The 25,269-nt window shown below is 43.5% G+C and overlaps 1 protein-coding gene across 4 annotated transcripts in view; it reads left to right on the top strand.

Annotated features, from left to right (window-relative positions):
- Positions 1 to 1,808: 1,808 nt before the first annotated feature.
- Hecw2 (HECT, C2 and WW domain containing E3 ubiquitin protein ligase 2) overlaps positions 1,809 to 25,269 on the top strand; it is a 393,569-nt gene continuing 370,108 nt past the window's right edge. Inside the window, exon 1 of one of the 4 annotated variants that reach the window (XM_039083599.2) lies at positions 1,809 to 1,943. The gene's annotated coding sequence lies outside the window, so the exon portion shown is untranslated. Of the gene's footprint in view, positions 1,944 to 2,247; positions 2,388 to 2,494; positions 2,625 to 2,877; positions 3,018 to 25,269 lie in introns of those variants that run through there. The other 3 variants (XM_017596447.3, XM_039083600.2, XM_039083598.2) reach the window with 3 other exon arrangements.

The following is a 25,269-nucleotide window of genomic DNA, read 5'->3' as shown; positions in this document are numbered from 1 at the left end:
TGGGGGTTCCTAACCATTCACTCCACAACATATTTCTTGAGATAAAAACGTCTAAGTTTGAAACTTTTATAAATGTATAAAACCATGTGGGCATGTCTTTAGGGCTACCTCTGTGGGTCTGGGAGGCCTCTGAGGTTTAAATTTCTTGAAATGTGCATGTGGATGGATAAATACTTACAAACATGATCACGTCCACAGAAAAAGGAGATAACTTAGGGTAATGAAAGGTTAGGACACTGTCACATGTGATGTTAAGGGCCATGTAAGTAAGTACTCTGAGAAAGTGATCATTAAATGCCGGAGTCTTGCGAGATGGGACAAGTATTTCAATTAATAAAGAAACACTTTTCAATGTTAAGCCAGTTGACTCGTTTATGGGTTCTTTTTGTAATGAGCGGGACAAAGGCTGAGGCCCAGTCAGGGGCCCTATCAGGGGAGACCCTCATTGAACAGGGTTTGGAGTCTTATAATTTTAGTAAGATTTTACTATAAACTTTGTCATCTCTGTCACTGTGGCTTATATATTGGAAGTTTTGGACAGTTGGGACTCCTTTCCGAGTCTAAGGAAACAAAACAACCCAGGGCATCCACAGTCATCCCTCTACTTGTTTTTAAACTCTTTGGTTAAAAAGATAGGTTCGTGAGGGTGGCTACTCAGTACGGATGCTAAGTGTTGCAGGTGCGGGCTCTACGGCTCTAAGCTGTACAAAGAGACTGGCTCCTGGCACCGCACGGGATTCCTATTATAGGCGAGACTGACTCTGATACTGTCCGTAGAAACTGGAACTGGACCTTTGGCTGGATGAAGTCATCAATGATGCCTGTGATGATAGCTCTGTGGACAGAGACATCAGGCCTTTTCTGTGACCCAGGATAGAACATCGCTGCAGCTGATTTGAAAATAAGAAGGGAGACCCTCCCTCCAGGGTCAGACACATCTTCTCCATCTCCACTTTTCAAAAGTGGCCTTTTCGGCAAACTGCAGGGGGCCTTATTGCCTGACTCTTCCAGATGTAGTTATACTAATTTCAATAGCTTTACATTTTCTGAATGGTCCCTAGGAAAGCCTCACATGACTGTTTGGACTATAGCCATGCACTGGGGTCTAGACCACGATGGCTGGCTTGTCTTGGGGTCTGCCAGGATCCAGGATCCCCAAAGATTCATTGTGGATGAGGGAGCTATATGAACCACTGTTTCCAGAAAGGGAGAGTTGGGAAGATAGAGAACTGAACACACACATCAAAAAGCACGGCTATCTATTACTTGGGGTGAAGATTATTATTTTACTTCCTGCATAAATATAGTTAAGCTATAAAAGTAAGTAGCTCTTTTCCATGTTTTGATAGCCACATTCAAGTACTATGGGGCATAGTCATATCAACATTACACATTTTCCCCCTAAAAGAAGACTAACTCAAAGAAGATGCTTCAGAAGAAATACATGGAAAGCGCCGAGTATCTGTACAGCAAATTTTAGCTTTTAGTGTCCTCTCTAAGCCACGTGCTATTTTAATAATACATTTTTCGTCTTCACCACACCCTGTGTAGGTGACATATGTGTTACTGTCTTGTACAGATGGGGAAACTGAGGCATGACGCCCTTGACTCAGCTTTCCGATGGGATTTAGAAACAGACTTGTCTGCATGACCTCAGCGGGTCCCCTTCATTCTTGGTGACGCCTATAGGAATGCTCCTGTCCTTTGCTCCGCAGCCTAACTCGTCCTCCGCCCAGCCCCACCCGCCCAGCTCTGGAGCGCCGTCCCCAGGGAGGTCCCGCGGGCCCGGGTCTGGCCGCCTCTCCCTTGCTGGGTCAAACTCCCTGGTCCCCGACGTGCAGGCGGTCCCCCGCCCAGCGCCCCCAGCGCGGTGCAGGCAGATGCAGCCCCGGCGTCTAGCGGACAAGGCGGTGGCAGTGGCGGCGGCCGCGGCGCGGCTGGAGGTGAGCGGGCTGGGCGCCCGTGGCGTTGCGGGGGAGGAGGCGACGGTGAGGGGACACGGGAGGTTGGTGAGCGGCTCGCGGGCGACGCCTGGAGAGCGAGCGGAACGGGCGCCTTGGGGCCCCAAGCTCAGAGAGACATGGCTCCGCGCGTCCCCGCCGCCGCCGCCGCCGCTGACTCGACACAATCGGCGGGTCGCGCGGCGTAACCGCGGGTGGGCGGCGGCACAGAGCCGCCTCAGGAGCGCCGAGGGTCGCGGCGTGCGAGCATGCCGGCTCAGAGGCGAGCGGAGGACGATCGCTGAGACGCTCGCCGGACCCGGGCGCAGGGTGGGCTCCCTGACGCGCGGCCACCCGCCTTCCCCGCGGCGCGCACTGGCGGCTCCGGGCGACTGCGGGGCGCGCTCCCGCATCGGCCGGGTCCCCACCCGCAGCCCGCCTGCCCAGGTGAGTGTGCGGCCCGCGCCCCGCGCCCGCGCCGCAGGTAGCGGGCGGTGGCTTTGTCTCGTTCCCTTGCGCCCTGGCGCGGTCAAGCATTTGACATTCTGCCCCTGAAGCGCCGCGATCCGGCGCCGGACGCGCCTGCTGATTCGGTGATCCCTGGGAACTGGGACGTGGGGGCTCGTGTGAGCATCACTCGAGGGACAGGAGGAGGCTTCGTTTGCTTTCTGTTTGGAATGTGTGGTGAGCATCCTCTGCTGGAGCTTGGGGCCTGGAGCAAACCCGGGCTGCAGATTTAGACGTAGACGTTTGGGAGGACGTGCAGCTGCAGAGGTCTGGCTCCTTATGCCCGGTCTTCTCCGTTAGCGGTGCTCAGCTGCCTTTCATTTATTTTGATTAATTTTAGGGGCACGGTCACAGACAGTTATTTCTTTGAGAGCTGGGAGTCTTTAGAGTCAGCACAGAGAGCTCACGAGTAGAGTTATAAGGATTCGGTCAATAATAAACTTGGAAAAGGACAGCGTCGGTGATCGTATGGAAAGAGGTGGACAAGAGGCAAACTTCACCGCGGCCTTGAGCCTTTGTAGATAAGATTTCTGCTTTGCTCTCCTAGAGTCATGCAAACTCGGAGTTCTTGTACGTATGCCTTTGCAAAGTGTAAAACTTATTTCTTTTCCTTTTCTTGAAAATTTTCTTGTATTTTGTCATTTAGAAAAAAAAATAGAGTAACCAGTAGTCTTTTATTAGAAACTGTAAAAGAATTGGTGTATTTGCTTGCCTTGTAAATATGATTTTCTTTTTACTGCTTCTCCTATTCCCTGAAGGGCTCATTTCTTCTATTGCCTAGAGAGTCAGTCAACCTTTCGCTCTCCCTTCCCCTCCCCCAACAGATGGCTTTATGTGCCAAGAGCTTATCTTTAAAATGTTACTCGCATTACTTACAAACAAAGCAGGCTTAGTTCTGAAGTTTGTGTCTGGAGTTATGAAGACAAGGGGCCTAATGGGATAGGAATATCATTAACGGTGTAAAGATACGGATCTTGCTAATCTGTTTGGTCATCAGAAGATTCCTGCAGAGATTGTTTATATAGTGTGGGACAGATGGTGTCCCTAGCAGACAAGAGAAGCCAGGCAGAAAGGGGCATTGTACTCTTTATTATTCCGAGGTGGAACAGAGTGGGTAAAAGGCGAGAAAGACATAATTTCGACCTCTTAAAGGAGACGTTTTTTAATACAGCAGCCTAACCCACTTCTTTCTTTTTGCCGTTTAAAACCTTGTCATTGAATTGTTTGTTTTACCTCTATGTTGGTTAGTGTAAGACAGTTTAAACAATTACAGCAACACAGATGCCTTTGAACTGAAAAAAAAGTATCTTACCACTTTTTGGAAAAAAAATAGTCCCACTTCTATTGGCCCTTGCATGTATTTGGCACCTCGGACTCACAATGTCTCCCAGCTGCCAGGACTTCAGTTTCATCCGCATCAGTTTGAATTTGTTTCTTTCCTGCCTCCTTGGCCCGTGGTCTCACCCGGTGCCCAAACTCTTACCTATGGCTGTTCCTCTATGTCCATGATGATTCACCTGCCCTAGACAGTAGCTTTTTTATGGCCCTATCACAGGTTGGGGTGCCTCTTGGGAGGGGGTCTTTGCTAAGCACGGGGATGTCAATGAGGAACTTGAAGTTGTCCTGAACATTCGGTAATCTGGCTGTACGTTTTCTGCTTGTATTGCTATTGTATATTTCACTCTCTAGATTGCAACTTGATAAAAAAAATTGTTTTCCTTTGTCATGAATGGGAGGGGAAATATTGTAGTAAGGTGATGTTTACCAGCCACGTGACTAACCTTAATGGTCAAATAGAGTATCATTGAGTTGAACAAGAGGCTTGAGGGCAACTCTGAAGAACTTGGGCAGTGTGCCCTAAGGAGGAAAACAGTCATTCTTACTCTTTTGAGTCTTTTGCACCACTGACCTTAGCAAGTGAAAGAAATCCAAGCAAGTTGTTATTGTAGTTGAGGACAGATACAATGGCTTTCCTTCTTGGAGACTGTGTTTTGTAGGAAAGATGGCTTTTTGGCTCTGCCTCGTGTTGGGTGTACTTGGTCATCAATGCAATGATCTGATATTTTAAGTCCTTGCTATTAAGTTTGTGTCTGATGTCCATGTCCTCGTGTGGTGGTCATTTCTGTCATGAATTGCTTCTTTAAAAGAAAATATGCTTGCATCTTGCCCTAGGCTTGGCCTGACTTGTTGGGCTCAATGGTGAATTGCTGCCCATTTCCTTGGAAATGGAGGAGGTGGTGGGGACCTCTTCTTGTGTTGGACAGGGGCTAGCAGCAAAACTACTTTGTTGTTATTAGGGCTCGGCATGAAGCTTAGCTGTGGCAGCAGGGACAGGGTGGCTTCTTCAGGCCCAGGAAACTGTACCAGGAGGTGAATGATGTGAACGAGAGGTTAGAGGGGTGACCAGATCTTCTGGTTTGCCTGTGATGGTGCCAGTTTGTCACTACAAACTTTTATAAGTGTCATTATGTGATCACTCTTGAAATTAAGGAGTTTTGGCTATATTTAGCAGTCCTCTCTTGACCCTGCTTCCTCTTTCTTTTTTCTCTTCTTTTTTCTTTTCTTTTCTTTTTTTTTTTTTTTTTGAGACGGGGTCTCATTATATAGTCTAGGTTAGCCTTGAATTTAAGATCCTTTTGCTTTATCCCCCGAAATACTGAGATTACAGGTGTGTACCACCATGACTAGCTGACACCGCATTTCAAGTCTTGCTCAACTGACGTTTATTTCTTTTATTTCTTAGCCATACAGTAAGAAGATAAGAAAATATTTGAACCTACAAAATAGATAAGGGAAAAGACATAGTAAGGACAATAAAATAACAAGATAGCTTGATTGTTTACACATGTCAAGAGAGAAGCTGTGCTAAGTCACAAATTGTCTGTCATGGTCCTAAGGCCCCATTACTGTCTTCAAGACAACAAGAATTACCTCTTGTCCTTTATTTAAGACTGACACAAATTAGGATGACCTGTGATTTGGGAGGACAGTTGCACCAAAACGTGCTTGTAAACTGAGTGTTTACATGGTGCTCACACACATGAATGCCCATTGAACCATCTAATGTGAAACAGTTCTTGGGCATTATCGAAAGTCCAGAACACAAATGCTTCTGTATAGTCTTGACTCCACATTCTTGCAGTTTGGACAAGAAGACAATAGGAGAGCTTTTGTTTTCTGTACTCTCTCCTATCTCTGGTTGGATTAGGGTCTTAGTTTTTCACGGGGAGCACATAAGAAAATATTTGGTGCCTCTATACATTCTGTGCAATTCTGTTGTACAGGGAACCTTGTTGAGAGTTTGGGCTCTGTATATATGAAGCTTGTGGTACCTGCTTCTGTGACCTTTGCTAAAAAAAATGTGTCTGTAACAGTTCACTAGTAGTGCTGGACCTACCAAAGTCCTCAAGAGCTTGGTCAGCATGTCCAAATGAGAATAAAATTATGTATTATCTTCTTTGTAAATAGGATGATTAAGTAGGGTTTTTTTGTTTGTTTGTTTTGTTTTTTCTTTTTTTTGCCAAGGGCATCTTTAAGAGTCAAATGTGGAACGAGCTGGGAGGAACAACCAAGCCAACCAAGCGGTCTAGGTCAGATTCGTAAGTTATACTTCTCGGTGCTATGATCAAATACCTTACTTTAGGAAGGAGGGGTTAATTAGGTTTATAGTTAAAGGGGAGGTGGGTGGTTAGACAGCCAGGATGCAGAGAGTGATGAATACTCCTGTTTATCTGGCTTTCTACTTCATATTTAGTCCGGGCCCTCAGCCCATAAAGTTGTTCATCTATATTTAGAGTGAGTTTTCCAATATCACTTAAGCCTGCCTAGAAACTCACTCCTAGAAGTGGCTGGAGATTCATTTCCATGGTGATTTGATTTAAAAACCCAGTAAGTTTACGGTTAAGATTAAACGTCACACCAGGGAAACTGGCATCAGCGGTCCTCCTAATTACGATCCAAATCCAGAACTTGGGAAGCCGGAGAGATAGATGCCTCGGTGGTTACAAATGCTTACTGTTCTTGAAGATGACCTGGATTTGGTCCCTAGCACCCAGTCAGGTGGCTCACAACTAGTCCCAGGGGATCCAACATCATCTGCAGGCCTTCACAGGTAAACTCTCACACACACACACACACACACACACACACACACACACACACACACACGCACGCACGCTCGCGTGCGCGCGCGCGCACACACACACACACACACTGTATTGCACACAAACCCAGGCAAGCACACATACATATACATGCATAAAAAGAATAACTAAATCTTTTTTTTTTTTTGGTTCTTTTTTTCAGAGCTGGGGACCGAACCCAGGGCCTTGCGCTTCCTAGGTAAACGCTCTACCACTGAGCTAAATCCCCAGCCCAGAATAACTAAATCTTAAAACGTCATGGACCTGGGTCTTTTATGGGGCCTTGATTGGCCTAGGACTAGAAGTCTTCCAAGTGCTAGGATTATAGGCATATGATTCTACACCTGCATTTCAGATTGTTAGTTTTTATATGAAGACAGTTCATGTGATGGAAAAATATCCTTAGGCTCTTCTGGATTTGTTTAACTTGCATGTTTATGCGTGTGCATGCATGATTGGCAGAATATCTATAGCTAAATGTCTATTGTGTGGATAAAGCAAACCTAAGGTGTGGTCATTAGAAAATCGCATACTTCATCGCTTTCATGGCTTGGCTTTTAAACCGATCCTCTGAATCTAATCTCTCCAAACTTTAAATCAACTCTTGATCTTGTCTAGTTTTACACCATTTGTTGGTGTAATGTTTCTGCTTAAACTTTTGACAGTTCATGGTTTTCTGTTTAAGTCTTTTCTTTTTTTTTTTTTTCTTTTCTTTTTTTTTCCGGATCTGGGGACCGAACCCAGGGCCTTGCGCTTGCTAAATCCCCAACCCTTCTGTTTAAGTCTTAAAAAGAAAAGATCCAGAGGCAGATTGGTGGTTACAAAATAAAAGAATTTCATTTGCTCATTTATTCACTCGACTGGGTTTTTCTGAGTTAGTGTTTGAGCTTGGTGCTGCCTGTATATCAGCGAATCAAATAACGAATGCTAACCATGGGGAGTTTTCATCTTCCTGAGACAGACAGTAGGTCAAATAGGAAATTATGCAGCATGGTAGAACAGGGCAAATGTAGCAGAGTGTGTTTCACGGAGACTGTGACCTCCAACAGAGACTTAGAGGGAAGCAGAAGAAAGTATGAGTAACGTGCGTGTGCATGTGTATACGTATGTACAGACAGACAGACAGACAGACACACACACACACACAGAGGAGAGAATTGTAGGTAGAGGGAACAGCCAGTGCAAATGTCTGATCTGTAGGGTAGGATGCATTCAGATGTGCTCAGAAATCCACAAGGAGACTCGTATTTATGCACTGTGGATACCCAGGGATCAGCAGTGAGGTCAGAGAAATGACATGGAGTGGTTGAGCCTTGAGATAGGAGAGTAATTATGACTTCAGCATGAATTCTATTATCTTAAAAAAAAACCTTCTAACACTTATTTATTTTTTATTGTATGTGTATGGATCTTCTGCCTGCGTGTGTGTCTGTGCATCACATGCATGCCGGGCCTTTGGAGGCCATAGAAGGGATAAGATCCCCTAAGGACTGCAGTTAGAATTGGTTGTGAGACATTATCTGTGTCCTGGTAATAGGGCCCAGGTCCCCTGGAAGATCAACTAGTGTTTTTTTTTTTCTTTTTTTTCCTTATTAACTTGAGTATTTCTTATTTACATTTGGAATATTATTCCCTTTCTCGGTTTCTGGGCCTACATCCCCCAAACCCTTCTCTATCGGTGTTCCCCTCCCCATCCTCCCCCCATTACCGCCCTCCCCCCAACAATCACGTTCACTGGGGGTTTACTCTTGGCAGGACCAAGGGCTTCCCCTTCCACTGGTGCTCTTACTAGGCTATTCAATGCTACCTATGAGGTCGGAGCCCAGGGTCAGTCCATGTATAGTCTTTGGGTAGTGGCTTAGTCCCTGGAAGCTCTGGTTGGTTGGCATTGTTGTTCATATGGGGTCTCGAGCCCTTCAAGCTCTTCCAGTCCTTTCTCTGATTCCTTCAACGGGGGTCCCGTTCTCATCAACTAGTGTTTTTAACTGTGAAGCCATCTCTCCAGTCCCCTATAATAATTTTGTAAAACTCATTATAATATAAAGATTGCATTTGTGGCCCAAAGACAGTATATATAGCCCACATTTTGTTAAGGTCCATTTCATGCTTCATATATATTTCATATTATTTATTTAGTTTTCAGTTGTTAAAGCATGTTTTGCTACTGCTCTCTGTCCTGCTTCCCTGTGTGTATATAGCTAGGACTTCATGCGTGTTAGGTAACCAGTCTACCACTGAGTTGCATTCCAAGTCCCTGCAATTGCCATGGTATTTCTGTTTCATAAAATTCGAATAGTCGTTCAAGAATAGTCCACAGCAGTATAGCCATAGTGATAAAAAGATCGACTGAACATATCCCATTTGAACTCTGAAATCTGAAATGCTTTAAATATAAAATATTTTGAGCACCATGTGATTCTCCAAGTGGAAAGTTCTAAACATGACTTGGTGTTCAGTCTGTAATGACGAGCATGCCATGGTCTAGTGTGCCATCAGCATGTATAGGAGAGCAAATCTCAATGGAAATATTAAACACGAATCTCCATGCATTGAACAGAGGTATCTGTGTAGTGCATATGGAAATATGATAAACTGAAAGCTTTTTTTTTAACCTGGTTCATCATCCACTCATTCTTATTGGGAGCAAATCCTTAATAAAGCTTGCTACAAAACTGTGCCCAATAGTGGCGTGAAGCCATGGATGTTTTTGTGTCATTTTCAAACAAAGCACAGTGGCTTCTCTGTTAACAGCACTGAAGTTTTCCAGGACAGGCACACAGTAACAAGTTTCGTGTGCTATATTGCTCATGGCAGGTAGGAGACCATCGCTCTACCAGTCTCACTGAAGCACTCCTGTGGTGAAAACAGGTATGGAGCTCTCGCTGAAGGAGTGTTAGAGACTGGCATTCTCCTTAGAAACCAGAGTTTTCAACGGCGTTTCTTTGGGAAGTGATGTGGTTGGCTGCTGTGTCAGATCGCTGGATCAGAGTGAGAAGAGTGATTACGGCCAAGTTCACGATAGCAGATACATTTGCTCTACATGAAACACCCATGCCATGCAGAGAATGAGTCAGCTTTGGCATTAGTTCAGGGAGGAGCACTCCGTGATGCTGGTTTATTTATCACCGAAAACTTGTGCTCTAAGGGAAGAGAGGCTTTCCTTTTGGTTAGCCACCATTTATGAAAGATGCTTCGGAGAATGGTAGGATGCTGGTTTATACACAGAAGAATTCTCTCTCTCTCTCTCTCTCTCTCTCTCTCTCTCTCTGTGTGTGTGTGTGTGTGTGTGTGTGTGTGTGTGTGTGTGTGTGTGTACGTGTGCGCGCCTGCGTGCATACACCATGGTGCACATGTGGAAAGTTGGGGTCAACTTTGTGGAGTGAGTTCCTTCCTTCTACCTTTGTGTGGATCCCAGAGAACACACTCAGGTCGCTGTGTTTGCAGGACAAGCGCCTTTATTTACATCTTTATCCTCTGACGTGTCTCGGTGGCTGAGGAGTCTGAAGGCTTTGTGACAACATTGTAGCTAGACGCTGACCCCGTGCTACCAGCTTCCAAGGAACATGCAGCATGTTTTAATCTTGAGGAAACGCCGAACAAATCCTGGAGATTATGGATACAGCAAGATGGTGGTGCCTGAACTTCCCACGCACTGTGGAGCGATGGGGAAGGAACAGGGAATGAGGCTTGTTTGACACTTTATCTGCAAGATTCCTGTTTAAGGAAGTCCTCGTCGTGGCGTAGCTAAGAACTGGCTCCTGTTCTAGCAAGTGGCTCATCTCAATCACAGTAAACCATGACAAGGATAGGAAAAGAAGGGGAAATGATAACAACACACACGTTTTCATGTGAATTAATTTGTTAATTCATTTGTTGAGTGTAGTTTTAAAAACACATTACCACCTTTGCTCCAGGGCTGCTGTATGAGCTATGGCCCCTCCCGGCTTTTGTTGTTGTTGTTATTGTTGTTGTTGTTGTTCTATCTTGCTTTGCTGGGGGATCGGTCACAACCACCCTCCCATTTCTGGCTTCTTTTTCTACCCGCCTTTGCTCCTGGAGGAGTTGTGTTACCAGCCCACTCCCAAGACCCTTGAATAGATAATATAGACAGCTCTGTTATCTTTAGAACTTGACTCTAGGCACAGTTGGTGGGGGAAGATAGCTTCGTCTGGAAATACGTGCCCTTACCGATTTATTATGTCTCTCCCTCCACCATAAACTTAGTGGCTTGTATGAGCTAGCGTACCCCGCCCCCAGCATCCTTGGCCCTTTTGGAAGCCGCAGGCCCTAGCTTCCCTGAGACCTTACATAACTGCTGCTTTCTTCTTGTCCCAAAGCTTGGCAAAAAAGCCCCCCTCTCTTTCCCTGTGTCTTCTCTTCCTCTTGGGACCCAAAAGTCCCACCTGTACCTTCTGTTCAACAATTGAACCCAGGCCTTCTTTTCTGACAAGTCAAGAACTAATTGGGAAACAAGACCTTAGTGACAGAACCTCCCCTTACATTAGATTAATTGATCAATTAATTAATGAAGGTCCACAATGACCCCAAAAAAGGTCAGGGAAGTAATATTTTCAGACGTGGATAGTCTTTCAAGTAGTACACAGTATTTTTCAGTGATTCACTGGAAGACTAGGTGCTCAGACAGAATGCAGAACTGGCAGATTGTGGTGATAAAAGTCAAAGGGTATTTGATATTTGAGAACAGGGAGAGAGCTGTAGTGGGAGGAATCCCAGCAGTTACCTCCTAGGTGGGAAGTTATGCAGTGCAGGTAGAAGGCAGGAGGGTGGTGAGTGAACACGGCCTTTCCTGTGCTTTTGCTAGAGAAATGGACCTTATGCCAAGCGTTTCCGGACTTGGTCTGTGTTGGCCTTGGCCTTACCTACAGATGAAGAATGATCACCAGTGGTCTTGTTTCTGGGTTTTCTCTGTGTGTGCCTCCCCTGGATCTCCCTTCACTTTTGTCTGTCACTTCCTCCCTCTCTTCCTCTGTTAAGCCTGGAGTTGGCATATTTAAGCTAGAAAAGACTTTCCAAGCTGTGTTATCTGTCATGCTTGGATGGTGCTATTCAGGACAAGGCAGAAAGAGTTTCTAGGAAGGGAAATGTGCACTTTCCCCAGCTTATCTACTCCAGCCAACAGCTCAAGCACACATTTATATTTAACCCCATCTTTAGGTATATTTCCTCTCCTCCCTCTTTGCTTTAGTAAAGATGGGGTACTTGCCCTTGGTCTAGTAATTCTAGTGATGGTCGTTATCTAATGCTGTGGAAAAACTATTTTTCTTCTTTGCACAAATGTTGATACCTTATGTGCTGGGTTCCATGCTATGTGGGAAATAGCACTAGAGGTGAGAACAAGCAGATATGCACTCATAAGGCACATGTGACAAAAGGGTTAACATTCGCTCAAGCTGTTCTCTATATGGTTACTGTTATGTGAACTGTTATAAGAACTTTTGAATATATATTTGAAATATTCCATGGGGAAGGGAAGAAAACCAGATGGCGGTGTGGTAGGGGGTTTGGAGAGTGGTCTTAAATCACAACCAAGGACTCTTGGATGGAACGATGGCGGTGTGGTAGGGGGTTTGGAGAGTGGTCTTGGCAGAGAATAAATCACAACCAAGGACTCTTGGGTGGAATGGCTGGGTCAACCTGGAATGTTATTCGTCACCCACCTGCTGGAGAAGGGGAAGGGCAGCTTGGACAGGTTTTAGAGAGGAAACACAGAGAGGGCAAAGGAAAGAAAATGAGACCCAAGAGAGCTGAGAACCAGGGATGCCAAGGCCAGCAGAGCGCCCCAGCAGGGAGCCAAGACCAGAGAGCGCCCCATCTGGGAGCTAGTAGGCTTTACCTTGTGTTTATAAGGAGACTTTCACACAGCCACAGCCTTTCCACCGCATTTGAGGAGTGACTGCAGTGACTCAGGTATCGATGTTGTGTTAGATGGCAACCAGAATTTTTGTCTGGCAGTTGAGGAAAATCTGGAAAAGGCCCAAGAGACAAACTGTTAAGACTTTCTGCAAAGAAAAATGCCTCATCTGTGGTTGTTAAGGGTGCTCACCTGGTTCTTGGGAGCTTGATCCTTTACACGGCCTCTGGTTTTACTTCAGGTGACTCTTCTTCCAGCTGGTCAATACCTCAGACTTGTTCTTGTCCAGTGATTCTGGCACAGGAAGGATCTGAATGCCTATCAATTCTATTTATTCATGTGTCTCCAATTGTCTTTTGATATATAATTGAAAAATAATGGTTTTCATTATGCCCCCATTCTGAAGAGCTCACTCTCCCAAAGACATTTCTAGAAGGTGAAGTAGCTTCTTAAATCAGTGATTGACAGCAAGGGTGGGGATGAGGGTTGGACATCAGTGACTTTACTTAGACATTTTCTTCTTTGATATTGATATTTACCTTCTTTCCATTGCTATTATTTATTGATTAGAAATTAAGAACTAGTTATTTTGCTGTTTTGGGAAGTTGTTTCCCATTAATCTTTTGCTATTCAGATTGTAATCATTGTGAACACATGAAAGTCTGGTCAGACTGTATAATGAATGCCTAGTATTGATCAGCTAGAGAATATGCAATAGTCAATATGTAAGAGCTGAAGGAGCCATTTCTTTTGTGGGTCTTTGTGAAAGGCAGCTACGTATGTGAATCAGATGTTAAGTTGGTACAGAATGCTAAAAGGTGAATATTTTTGTAAATGTCAGGCTATGATTTGGAGTCCTAACTCATTTATATAACATTCTCTCAGAAAACTTCCATTCTGAGTCTCTTAGCTCCTTTCTGTTGAAAGCGGTGTGGCTCACAGCTGGTAGTGTCGACATCACTCTTAGCCTGTCTCCTGGACCTCCTGACTTAGAACCTTCACCTTCCACATATTAAATAGTTCGTTTACTTATTAAATGGACATGTAAATCATGGATAACACACAGTTGTAAATATTATGGGGTAATGTGCTTTGATGCACAGATACATTGTGTAATGTTTAAAGTTAAATCTACCTATTTCCTCAAACATTTATCTTTTGAAAGTTCTAAAAAAATTATTGTGTTCAGAATTTTATACACAAATACACTGTATTTATGTCATTTCTACTTCTGTCTCCTCCTGTGTTCCCCTGCTACATTCTCCCCCCAGATTCATGTCGTCTATAACAGTCAGATGACAGAAAGACAGATAGGCAAATGCATCTGTGTGTGAACACACACACACACACACACACACACACACACACACGTGTGAATGTACACAACCCACTGAGTCCCGCTAGTTTTGCCAGTATGTACATGGGTTTAGGGTTGACCACTAAGGCTAAGGCACCTAATGTGATTTGTGTATCTTCTCAAGAAACATCTTTTTAGATCTGTTGCTCACTTTAAAATCAGATTTGCTATTGAATTTCTTGAGTCCCTTTTGTTGAGTACGCAGTTTAAATAAGATACAACACATTATATTCATAGAAACTTTTGAGAGGCATTTTAAAAATTCATCAGTTTTCAGAAACCTGGGAGAAACATTTACTCCAGAGCGACGAGTGTTCACTAAGGAGGATTTCACTGACCTGGGGGTGAGGCCTCAGTGCCTTCTGTCTTGTGGTCTGGAATGGGGCTGCTTTGCATAGGAGCTCTCCGGCTGAAAGATGCATTGGTGAGAGTGCCCAGGGTCATGATTGTGGAAGATAAGCAGACTTTAGGCATGGCCATGGGAAGGTAGAGAAGCTGTAAGATTGAAAGACTCGGAGAGGTGGTAAAGACACAGTGTGGGTTTGCTGCTTAAACTGAGCAATACGGGGAGAGGCCTTCCTCTGGAGATTGAGCGCAGCTTTCCTGGCTTGGGTTTTCTGAAATGTCATTATCTTCAGAGTTAGCTGATTGCCAGAGTTCAGAACCCCTTGGATCGTAGACCTGCAGCTCGCTGAAGTGGGTGGGGATGCCAATACTTGGTATGTCCCATTGGGGCCAGATTTTTAAAAACAAAGCTAAAAATGTATGTATGTAAGACCTCTTGGGTGCAGCTCATTGAAAAGTAATTACAATGCTTTAGGATTAGCTCATGCCAAAGAAAGTTCATGTGCTGCCCGCATCTGGTTTGTAAGCTCTGTTCAAACACATCAACACATAGCAGATGATGACAGTTCTTGGCGGAGACAATGCAAGTCACCAAAAAGTGAGCTACCCCGTGAGCAGAAGGGCTGTTCACTGAGGGGCAGGGATGACAAGACAAAAAAAAATAAGGGACCTGTGTTTGCTTTGATGGCTCACCTCAAGGACCTCAGTAGGGTTTTGGAAAAAAAAATATGGAGGTGCCTTAAAAGCCTTAAAGAGTAAAGCCTGGGTCTTGTAGATGCTGGCAAGGAACCAAGCTTGGGGTGGAGGCAAATAGGGAAGTAGAGACATGGGAAGAAGCTAGCCCCTCCATGTTAGGGATGAGCTCTGCAGCAGGGCAGTCATGGGTCCAGACTGTAGCTCTGGGATACCGAGGTAATTTAGCTCGTCATTGATTGCTGGCATTGGGTGACTGCTAACATACAGAGTCTGCCACTGCGCGTGTGAAAAGTAGGAAGGAGTCAGAACTTCATTCTAGGAGTTTGCTATTCATTAATTTCTTCTTAAGCTAAATTCCTCAAAGACAAGGGCAGTCTGTTATTTACCTTTATGATGTGGCCTTTGGCATGGTCTGGCTCCATGAATGGCCATTGAGCTGAACTGACTATAAAACAAAGTAGTTTATTTTCTATCTTGAAAATTCTTCTATAGGAATTCATTTTTTTTTCTGCTGGTTTAAAAAAATTAACATCTAGGCCAGGTGGTGGTAGTGCACACAAACTTAACACTTGGGTGGGAAGCAGAGGCAGGTCAATCTCTGTAAGTTCAAGGCCATCCTGGTCTACATAGTGAAATCTAGGACAGCCAAAGCCACACAGAGAACCCTGTCTCAAAACAAAACAAAACAAAAACAAAGTCTTTATTAAAATATAGTTCATATACTATAAACATTGTCATTTTTAAAACAAAAATATAAAGCATTTTGAAATATTGATGGGTCAATACGTTTCTTTCTTTTTTATTTGAGGTAGAATCTATGTAGCCTGGGATGGTCTTCAACTTCATAAATAGCTAAAGATGGAGTCAAACTTATAATTCTCCAGCCTCATCTTACCCTCAATTGAAATTGTATGTGTGTACCTCCATGCCTGGTGTGATGGTTTGTATATGCTTGACCCAGGGAGTGGCGCTATTAAGAGATGTGGCCTTGTTGGAGTAGGTGTGTCACTGTTGACATGAGCTTAAGACCCTCACCCTAGCTGCCTGGACACCAGTATTTTGCTAGCAGCCTTCAGATGAAGATGTAGAACTCTCAGCTCCTCCTGCACCATGCCTGCCTGGATGCTGCCATGTTCTCACCCTGATGATAATGGACTGAACCTCTGAACCTGTAAGCCAGCCCCAATTAAATGTTGACTTGCCTTGGTCATGATGTCTCCTCACAGCAGTAAAAACTCTAAGACACCTGGCAATGAGTCATACTTTTGTTGAAGAAAATTTGGTCATTTTCTTTTCTTGTTTAATTATAAAATACATTTTACTTTTAATCGACTAAAATCTCATAGTTTAATAAATCAAATGGTTTATTTAAAATTATTGATTCTCTCTCTGTCTCTCTCTCTGTCTCTCTCTGTCTCTCTTTCTCCCTCTGTCTCTCTCTCTCTGTCTGGCTCTCTCTGTGTGTCTCTATGTGTGTCCATGTCCCCTCTCGCTCCTCCCCTTCTCTCCCCTCCCCTTCCTCCCTCCATCCCTCCATCCCTCCTTCCTTTCTTTCTTTCTTTCTTTCTTTCTTTCTTTCTTTCTTTCTTTCTCTCTTTTTTCTGGATAAGCCTTTTTCAGGTTTATTCAGGCACAGTTTACTAATAGCAATTACACATATGTAAAGTGTGTGATGTTTTGATACACACACGTGCTGTGAAGTCATCATTGTGGTCATGCTTGTTAGCACACTCATTGTTCAGATCCTTAATAACTACCAATTTATATCTCCACTAACAGGGTATCCAGGTTCCATTTCCTCCATATTATTAAAATTAAAAATTACAAGATAGAGGGAGGGTAGATACATATGTATGCATGTGTGTGCAGAAATCTGAAAACAACTTATGGGAATTGGTTCTCTCTTGCCACCATGAGGTTCTGAGGTTCAAACTCAGGTTGTCAGACTTGGTGGCAGTCACCTTTGCCTATTGAGCCCCTATATAGTCCTCCTTTCCTCCATATTCTTGTGAATAATTGTTATCTTTTGATAACAGTTACTCTCATGGGGTTTCCCTGGTGACAATGATATAATTTTTTTATGTACATCTTGTTCATTTATGTATCTTTTTAGAAACTATTTCTTCCTTTGGTTCCACTCAAATCTGATGAGTTGTGTCTTCTGCTCTTTAGTTGTTTGGGTAGTTTCTGTATTTGGGGCATCAATCTTTCATCAAGTGCATGGTTGTCTTTGAACTCTACTACCCTTGTTTATAGAAGTCTTTTAAGTTGATGCCACCCACTTGTCTCATTATGACTGTGGTTTGTGCTTTGGCGTTAGACCTCAGAGGCTGTTTCTCAGACCAGGGCTCAGAGAATTTCCCCAAAGAAGCTCCATGCTTCTGCATCTTAGGATTAAGTCTTGAGCCCCTTTTGAGTGAGTTCTTGTATCTGACATGAGGTAGGGGTCTAATTTTGTTCTGTGTATGAACATCTGGTTCCCCCCACAAATGTGTACTGTTCTCCGTTTTATGGTGGAACCGTTTTGACTACTGTGGCTTTGCGATGTGTCTTGAATTCAGGAATGATAGCTTGGATTTGTTCTTTGTGCTCATCAGTTCGGCTGTGATTGTTCAAGCTCTTCTGTGGTTCAGTCTGAAGTTTAGGATTGTTTTCTGTTTCTCTGAAGGATGCTCCTAGGAGCTGGGCACAGTGGCTCCTGCCATATGAAGACATGGGAGTCGGTGAAAGAAGACGAGGGCCACCCTGGGCTATGCAGTGAGTTTGAAGCTGGCTTAGGATGAAGAGTCTCAAAAACAAAACACAGTAACTGAAACGATAACCACAAATCCCAAAACAAAAACACATACACAGCAAGAGAAAAAGAAAGGAAAGAAAAGGAACGCAAAACCATAGATTCTATCAGGTCGTCTGATCTGTATGGACTCTATAGAACTTCTTGGGCACCGTGAACATTCAATCTTCATTCTTTTAGTCTGCACTTGTGAGTTGTCTTTGAAACATATCCCCTTCAGTTCTCCTCTGTAATGTTTCATGATCATCTGTGTGAAAGTCCTTTATCTTGTCAGTCACATTTATTCATATTCACTTTACATTTTTGTTCTTGTTGTAAAGTCTGTGAGTGTACGTTATCATGTCCTCTGTGAGCAGAGATAAGTTTACTCTTATTTCTGTGCTGGATCCTCTTCTCTCCCCTCTCTCCCCCTCTCCCTTCTTGCTTCCTCTGGGTGAGTTGATTCTATGCTAAATTAATTTCCATAATAGATGCTTTTGTTTCGTGTGCCTTTTTCTTCTACGCTGTCTCATCTCCTGGTTTAGCAATAACCTGTTCCTTTTCACTGAGAGCCATCTTGATGTGTGGGGGAGCACGGGTTAATCCTGTGGACCATCTGGGCTGTTTTCTTCACCTGGATGTGTCTCCTGACTAGAGACTCTAAATACAAACCCTCCACTCAGCATTATTCTGCAGGTTTATGTATGCGGTGCAAATATTAAACACATTTTTTTGTGTCTCTGACACTGTGCCCTGGCTGGCCAGGGCACACCCACCAGCCCCATCATTGTTCTGCTAGTGTGACACATACTTCTTTAGAGTGTCCCTTTGACATACTTTGAGGCTTTTCATGCATGTATAAGTTTGATGTCATGGGCAGTTTCCCTACAGTGTTCATAAAGTGAACCCCATATAGGAACCTTTTGATTGCTGGGATTTTGTGGGGCCTTCAGGAGGTGAGTAAGCAGTTTTCACACATCAGCTCAGGCCACTTACTGAGTGGGCACTGAGTCATGTTAAATAAAGACAAGTCTTGAGAATAGGTTTTTTATTTAGATAATCACCAGGTCAAATAATGGCAAGTCCTGGTGACACCCTGCCCCTCTGAGAAGTGCCAAGCCTGTCCTGACTCCCGAGAGCTGTTTTCATCTTTGCTAGGGCTGTCAGGTCCTGGTTCCAAGGGTGCTGTGATACTGCAGACAGAATGCTGGGGATAGGACAATTGTAAGATCCCACAAGCACTGTCCTGAGACACAGCCACAAAGCACTGTCCTAAGCCCTGTTCTCTTGACTAAAGGGACCTCCTGCTGTCAGTTTCCAGAGCTACAATGAGCTAATCACAAAATGACAAATACTGTGTGTGTACACTTACTCAAGCTATCTCTGTTAACCAAGCTCAAAGATGCAGAGAGTGGAGGCGGGGAGGAGAACATACATTCCTGTCATCCTGCATCTTGGGTGGGAGAGGTAGGAGAATCAGGAGTTCTAGATCATCCATGGCTATACAGTGAGTTCTAAACCAACCTGGGACACACAAGACTGTGTCTCACAAGCTATCGGTTGTGGGGATGGGGAGATGGGATAGGTCAATCAGGAAAGTTACTTGTTACACAAGCATGAGACCCTGAGGTCTATCCCTAGCACCTATGTAAAAGACAGCCAGTCCAGGGGAGCTAGGGACAGGAAGATCCCCAGGGTGGCTAGCCAGTAAGCTCCAAACCAATAAGAAATCCTGTCTTAAATGTTAAGGTGAGAGCCCCTCTGACTCACACATATATACACACTACAAAACAAAACAAAACAAACAAAACAAAACACCAGAACAGACTGGAAGAATGGAAATTGCTGTTTGTTTTAGGGGAGCAGTTTCACCTGGGCTAGAAGAGTCTGGTAATTGGTTCTGTGCAATGGGAACATTGCGACTTGCTGCACTGTACATTTAAGAACGGGCGAGATGGCCAGGAGCGGTGGCTCATGCCTTTAATCTCAGTTCTTCTGAGGTAGAAGCAGGCAGATAACTGTGAATTTGAGGCCAGCCTGGACTACATAGCAAGTTCCAAATGTGTTGCAATACATGGACGTCTAAGTCTCCCTGCACTCTCATTGTCCAATTGTGACAATTCAGTGAGTGGGCCTCTTGGAAGTAATTGAATCACAAGAGTAGAAGCTTTGAAGCTTCATGAATAGAAGTATAGGGCTAACTAGTTCCTTTGCAGCCAACCAAAGACACTACGAGAAGACAGCTGTTTGTAACCAAGATGAACTGGCCTCACCTCCAGCCCTAATATGCTGGTGCCTAACCTTGGACTTCTAACTTCCAGAGTGAGGAGACACAGAAGTGCTTTCTTAATGTTTGTCCGTGTTGTCCAAACAATGTAGTTCAAGAGGTTGAACCCTCAGGCTGGTATGGGGAAGTCTAGTACTGTATTTCTTAGCTACATCCCCAGTCCCTCCCCCTCTGCTTTAAAACTGAATGCTGTTCGGCTGAGTGTGTAGTCCACTTTGTCTAGCCATTCATCTGTTTGGGGACGCAGATTGCTTCCATCTTTACTTATTGTGAACAATGCTTCCGTGAACTGGAGTTACACGTGTGTGTTTGAGACTCCGCTTTCAATAGTTTTGAGTATATGCTTGTCTTGTAGCTTTGTATGGGAGCATCTACAGAAACAAACAGCTTGCCTGGGTTTTTATTAATAGGCTAGTAAATGCTGCTGTGGAAGAATACATCTTTTAGTAGACATGACTAACCACCCTTTTCTGGTTGTTCCCAGACATTAGACATTACCTCACTTGTCCTATTTTTCAGTTAAACTTTATTTGATAAGGTTTGTTAAGGTTAGCGAATGGATAAATCACAGAGTTAAAAGCAATCCGACCTCTGATTCCTGGTTAGATTCAATGGCCATCTTTGTATTATTTTGAGTAAATAAAGAGAATAAAGAAAAGTTATTGCAATTTTTTTGAATAAGCAGCTAACAGCATTTCCTAGTTTAAATTTCACTGATGGATTAGCAGGTTGTCAGAAACCATGGTGCAGGAGGGGCTGCTGCTGTCGTCATGGAGGGAGATGTAGGTGTGGCACTCACATAATGTAGGGAGGGAGCATACATTGGTGAGGTAGAGTGGGTGAGAGGCTCACATGTTGGGCTCATACGTACTTTCTGAAGAAACAACTAGCCGCTGCTTCAGATTGTTGCCCTCAGATTTGAGATATGCCCCTTTTCCGAGAAAATCCAGAATAGCTTTTATTTGAAGTCTTATGTTTTACAAAAGGGACACATAGCTTGAAAAAAAAATGTAAACATTTAGCAGTCTGCCCACGTACACTGTAAGCTGTGTTTCTAATTCTGATAGGTTTGATGCCATGACAGATCATGGTATTCTGAGAAGGTGGACTAAAATTTTTATGAAGTAATTTCTCATGTTGGAAAGGACCATAGCGTCCCTCAGTCTCTCCGTTTTATTTCCTAGTTAAGAAACCAGGACACTGAACAGTGATGACTTCTTTTACATCTCTGCTAAGTTCTTGGCTTGTCATTAAACAAGCAGGAGGGGGATCGTCCCAGCTCCTCTTGCTGGGAGTTGAACCCAGGGCCTCATGGACCTCCCATAAGAGCTCTACCCCTGAGACGACTCCCCAGCTCTCATCGGCATGTCTTGTGTCATTTGTTACTGTGGGTCACATTTCTTTTTTTTTATTTTTTTTTTATTAACTTGAGTATTTCTTATATACATTTCAAGTGTTATTCCCTTTCCCGGTATCCGGGCAAACATCCCCCTCCCCCCTCCCCTTCCTTATGGGTGGTCCCCTCCCAACCCTCCCCCCATTGCCGCCCTCCCCCCACCAGTCTAGTTCACTGGGGGTTCAGTCTTAGCAGGACCCAGGGCTTCCCCTTCCACTGGTGCTCTTACTAGGATATTCATTGCTACCTAGGAGGTCAGAGTCCAGGGTCAGTCCATGTATAGTCTTTAGGTAGTGGCTTAGTCCCTGGAAGCTCTGGTTGCTTGGCATTGTTGTTCATAAGGGGTCACGAGCTCCTTCAAGCTCTTCCAGTTCTTTCTCTGATTCCTTCAACGGGGGTCCTATTCTCAGTTCAGTGGTTTGCTGCTGGCATTTGCCTATGTATTTGCTGTATTCTGGCTGTGTCTCTCGGGAGAGATCTACATCCGGCTCCTGTCGGTCTGCACTTCTTTGCTTCATCCATCTTGTCTAATTGGGTGGCTGTATATGTATGGGCCACATGTGGGGCAGGCTCTGAATGGGTGTTCCTTCAGTCTCTGTTTTAATCTTTGCCTCTTTCTTCCGTGCCAAGGGTATTCTTGTTCCCCTTTTAAAGAAGGAGTGAAGCATTCACATTTTGATCATCCGTCTTGAGTTTCATTTGTTCTAGGCATCTAGGGTAATTCAAGCATTTGGGCTAATAGCCACTTATCAATGAGTGCATACCATGTATGTCTTTCTGTGATTGGGTTAGCTCACTCAGGATGATGTTTTCCAGTTCCAACCATTTGCCTACGAATTTCATAAACTCGTTGTTTTTGATAGCTGAGTAATATTCCATTGTGTAGATGTACCACATTTTCTGTATCCATTCCTCTGTTGAAGGGCATCTGGGTTCTTTCCATTTTCTGGCTATTATAAATAAGGCTGCGATGAACATAGTGGAGCACGTGTCTCTTTTATATGTTGAGGCATCTTTTGGGTATATGCCCAAGAGAGGTATAGCTGGATCCTCAGGCAGTTCAATGTCCAATTTTCTGAGGAACCTCCAGACTGATTTCCAGAATGGTTTTACCAGTCTGCAATCCCACCAACAATGGAGGAGTGTTCCTCTTTCTCCACATCCTCGCCAGCATCTGCTGTCACCTGAGTTTTTGATCTTAGCCAATCGCACTGGTGTGAGGTGAAATCTCAGGGTTGTTTTGATTTGCATTTCCCTTATGACTAAAGATGTTGAACATTTCTTTAGGTGTTTCTCAGCCATTCGGCATTCCTCAGCTGTGAATTCTTTGTTTAGCTCTGAACCCCATTTTTTAATAGGGTTATTTGTTTCCCTGCGGTCTAACTTCTTGAGTTCTTTGTATATTTTGGATATAAGGCCTCTATCTGTTGTAGGATTGGTAAAGATCTTTTCCCAATCTGTTGGTTGCCGTTTTGTCCTAACCACAGTGTCCTTTGCCTTACAGAAGCTTTGCAGTTTTATGAGATCCCATTTGTCGATTCTTGATCTTAGAGCATAAGCCATTGGTGTTTTGTTCAGGAAATTTTTTCCAGTGCCCATGTGTTCCAGATGCTTCCCTAGTTTTTCTTCTATTAGTTTGAGTGTGTCTGGTTTGATGTGGAGGTCCTTGATCCACTTGGACTTAAGCTTTGTACAGGGTGATAAGCATGGATCGATCTGCATTCTTCTACCTGTTGCCCTCCAGTTGAACCAGCACCATTTGCTGAAAATGCTATCTTTTTTCCATTGGATGGTTTTGGCTCCTTTGTCAAAAATCAAGTGACCATAGGTGTGTGGGTTCATTTCTGGGTCTTCAATTCTATTCCATTGGTCTATCTGTCTGTCTCTGTACCAATACCATGCAGTTTTTATCACTATTGCTCTGTAATACTGCTTGAGTTCAGGGATAGTGATTCCCCCTGAAGTCCTTTTATTGTTGAGGATAGCTTTAGCTATCCTGGGTTTTTTGTTATTCCAGATGAATTTGCAAATTGTTCTGTCTAACTCTTTGAAGAATTGGATTGGTATTTTGATGGGGATTGCATTGAATCTGTAGATTGCTTTTGGTAAAATGGCCATTTTTACTATATTAATCCTGCCAATCCATGAGCATGGGAGATCTTTCCATCTTCTGAGGTCTTCTTCAATTTCTTTCCTCAGTGTCTTGAAGTTCTTATTGTACAGATCTTTTACTTGCTTGGTTAAAGTGACACCGAGGTACTTTATATTATTTGGGTCTATTATGAAGGGTGTCGTTTCCCTAATTTCTTTCTCGGCTTGTTTCACTTTTGTATAGAGGAAGGCAACTGATTTATTTGAGTTAATTTTATACCCAGCCACTTTGCTGAAGTTGTTTATCAGCTTTAGTAGTTCTCTGGTGGAACTTTTGGGATCACTTAAATATACTATCATGTCATCTGCAAATAGTGATATTTTGACCTCTTCTTTTCCGATCTGTATCCCTTTGATCTCCTTTTGTTGTCTGATTGCTCTGGCTAGAACTTCAAGAACTATATTGAATAAGTAGGGAGAGAGTGGGCAGCCTTGTCTAGTCCCTGATTTTAGTGGGATTGCTTCAAGTTTCTCTCCATTTAGTTTAATGTTAGCAACTGGTTTGCTGTATATGGCTTTTACTATGTTTAGGTATAGGCCTTGAATTCCTATTCTTTCCAGGATTTTTATCATGAAGGGGTGTTGAATTTTGTCAAATGCTTTCTCAGCATCTAATGAAATGATCATGTGGTTCTGTTCTTTCAGTTTGTTTATATAATGGATCACGTTGATGGTTTTCCGTATATTAAACCATCCCTGCATGCCTGGGATGAAGCCTACTTGATCATGGTGGATGATTGTTTTGATGTGCTCTTGAATTCGGTTTGCCAGAATTTTATTGAGTATTTTTGCGTCGATATTCGTAAGGGAAATTGGTCTGAAGTTCTCTTTCTTTGTTGTGTCTTTGTGTGGTTTAGGTATAAGAGTAATTGTGGCTTCGTAGAAGGTATTCGGTAGTGATCCATCTGTTTCAATTTTGTGGAATAGTTTGGATAATATTGGTATGAGGTCTTCTATGAAGGTTTGATAGAATTCTGCACTAAACCCGTCTGGACCTGGGCTCTTTTTGGTTGGGAGACCTTTAATGACTGCTTCTATTTCCTTAGGAGTTATGGGGTTGTTTAACTGGTTTATCTGTTCCTGATTTAACTTCGGTACCTGGTATCTGTCTAGGAAATTGTCCATTTCCTGAAGATTTTCAAGTTTTGTTGAATATAGGTTTTTATAGTAAGATCTGATGATTTTTTTGAATTTCCTCTGAATCTGTTGTTATGTCTCCCTTTTCATTTCTGATTTTGTTAATTTGGACGCATTCTCTGTGTCCTCTTGTTAGTCTGGCTAAGGGTTTATCTATCTTGTTGATTTTCTCAAAGAACCAACTTTTGGTTCTGTTGATTCTTTCTATGGTCCTTTTTGTTTCTACTTGGTTGATTTCCACTCTGAGTTTGATTATTTCCTGCCTTCTACTCCTCCTGGGTGTATTTGCTTCTTTTTGTTCTAGAGCTTTTAGGTGTGCTGTCAAGCTGCTGACATATGCTCTTTCCTGTTTCTTTCTGCAGGCACTCAGCGCTATGAGTTTTCCTCTTAGCACAGCTTTCATTGTGTCCCATAAGTTTGGGTATGTTGTACCTTCATTTTCATTAAATTCTAAAAAGTTTTTAATTTCTTTCTTTATTTCTTCCTTGACCAGGTTATCATTGAGTAGAGCATTGTTCAATTTCCAAGTATATGTGGGCATTCTTCCTTGATTGTTATTGAAGACCAGTTTTAGGCCGTGGTGGTCCGATAGCACGCATGGGATTATTTCTATCTTTCTGTACCTGTTGAGGCCCGTTTTTTGACCAATTATATGGTCAATTTTGG

This window comes from Rattus norvegicus, chromosome 9 (assembly GCF_036323735.1).
Source record: "Rattus norvegicus strain BN/NHsdMcwi chromosome 9, GRCr8, whole genome shotgun sequence".
Lineage (NCBI taxonomy): Eukaryota > Metazoa > Chordata > Mammalia > Rodentia > Muridae > Rattus > Rattus norvegicus.
This window is presented reverse-complemented; position numbering and strand designations above follow the sequence as displayed.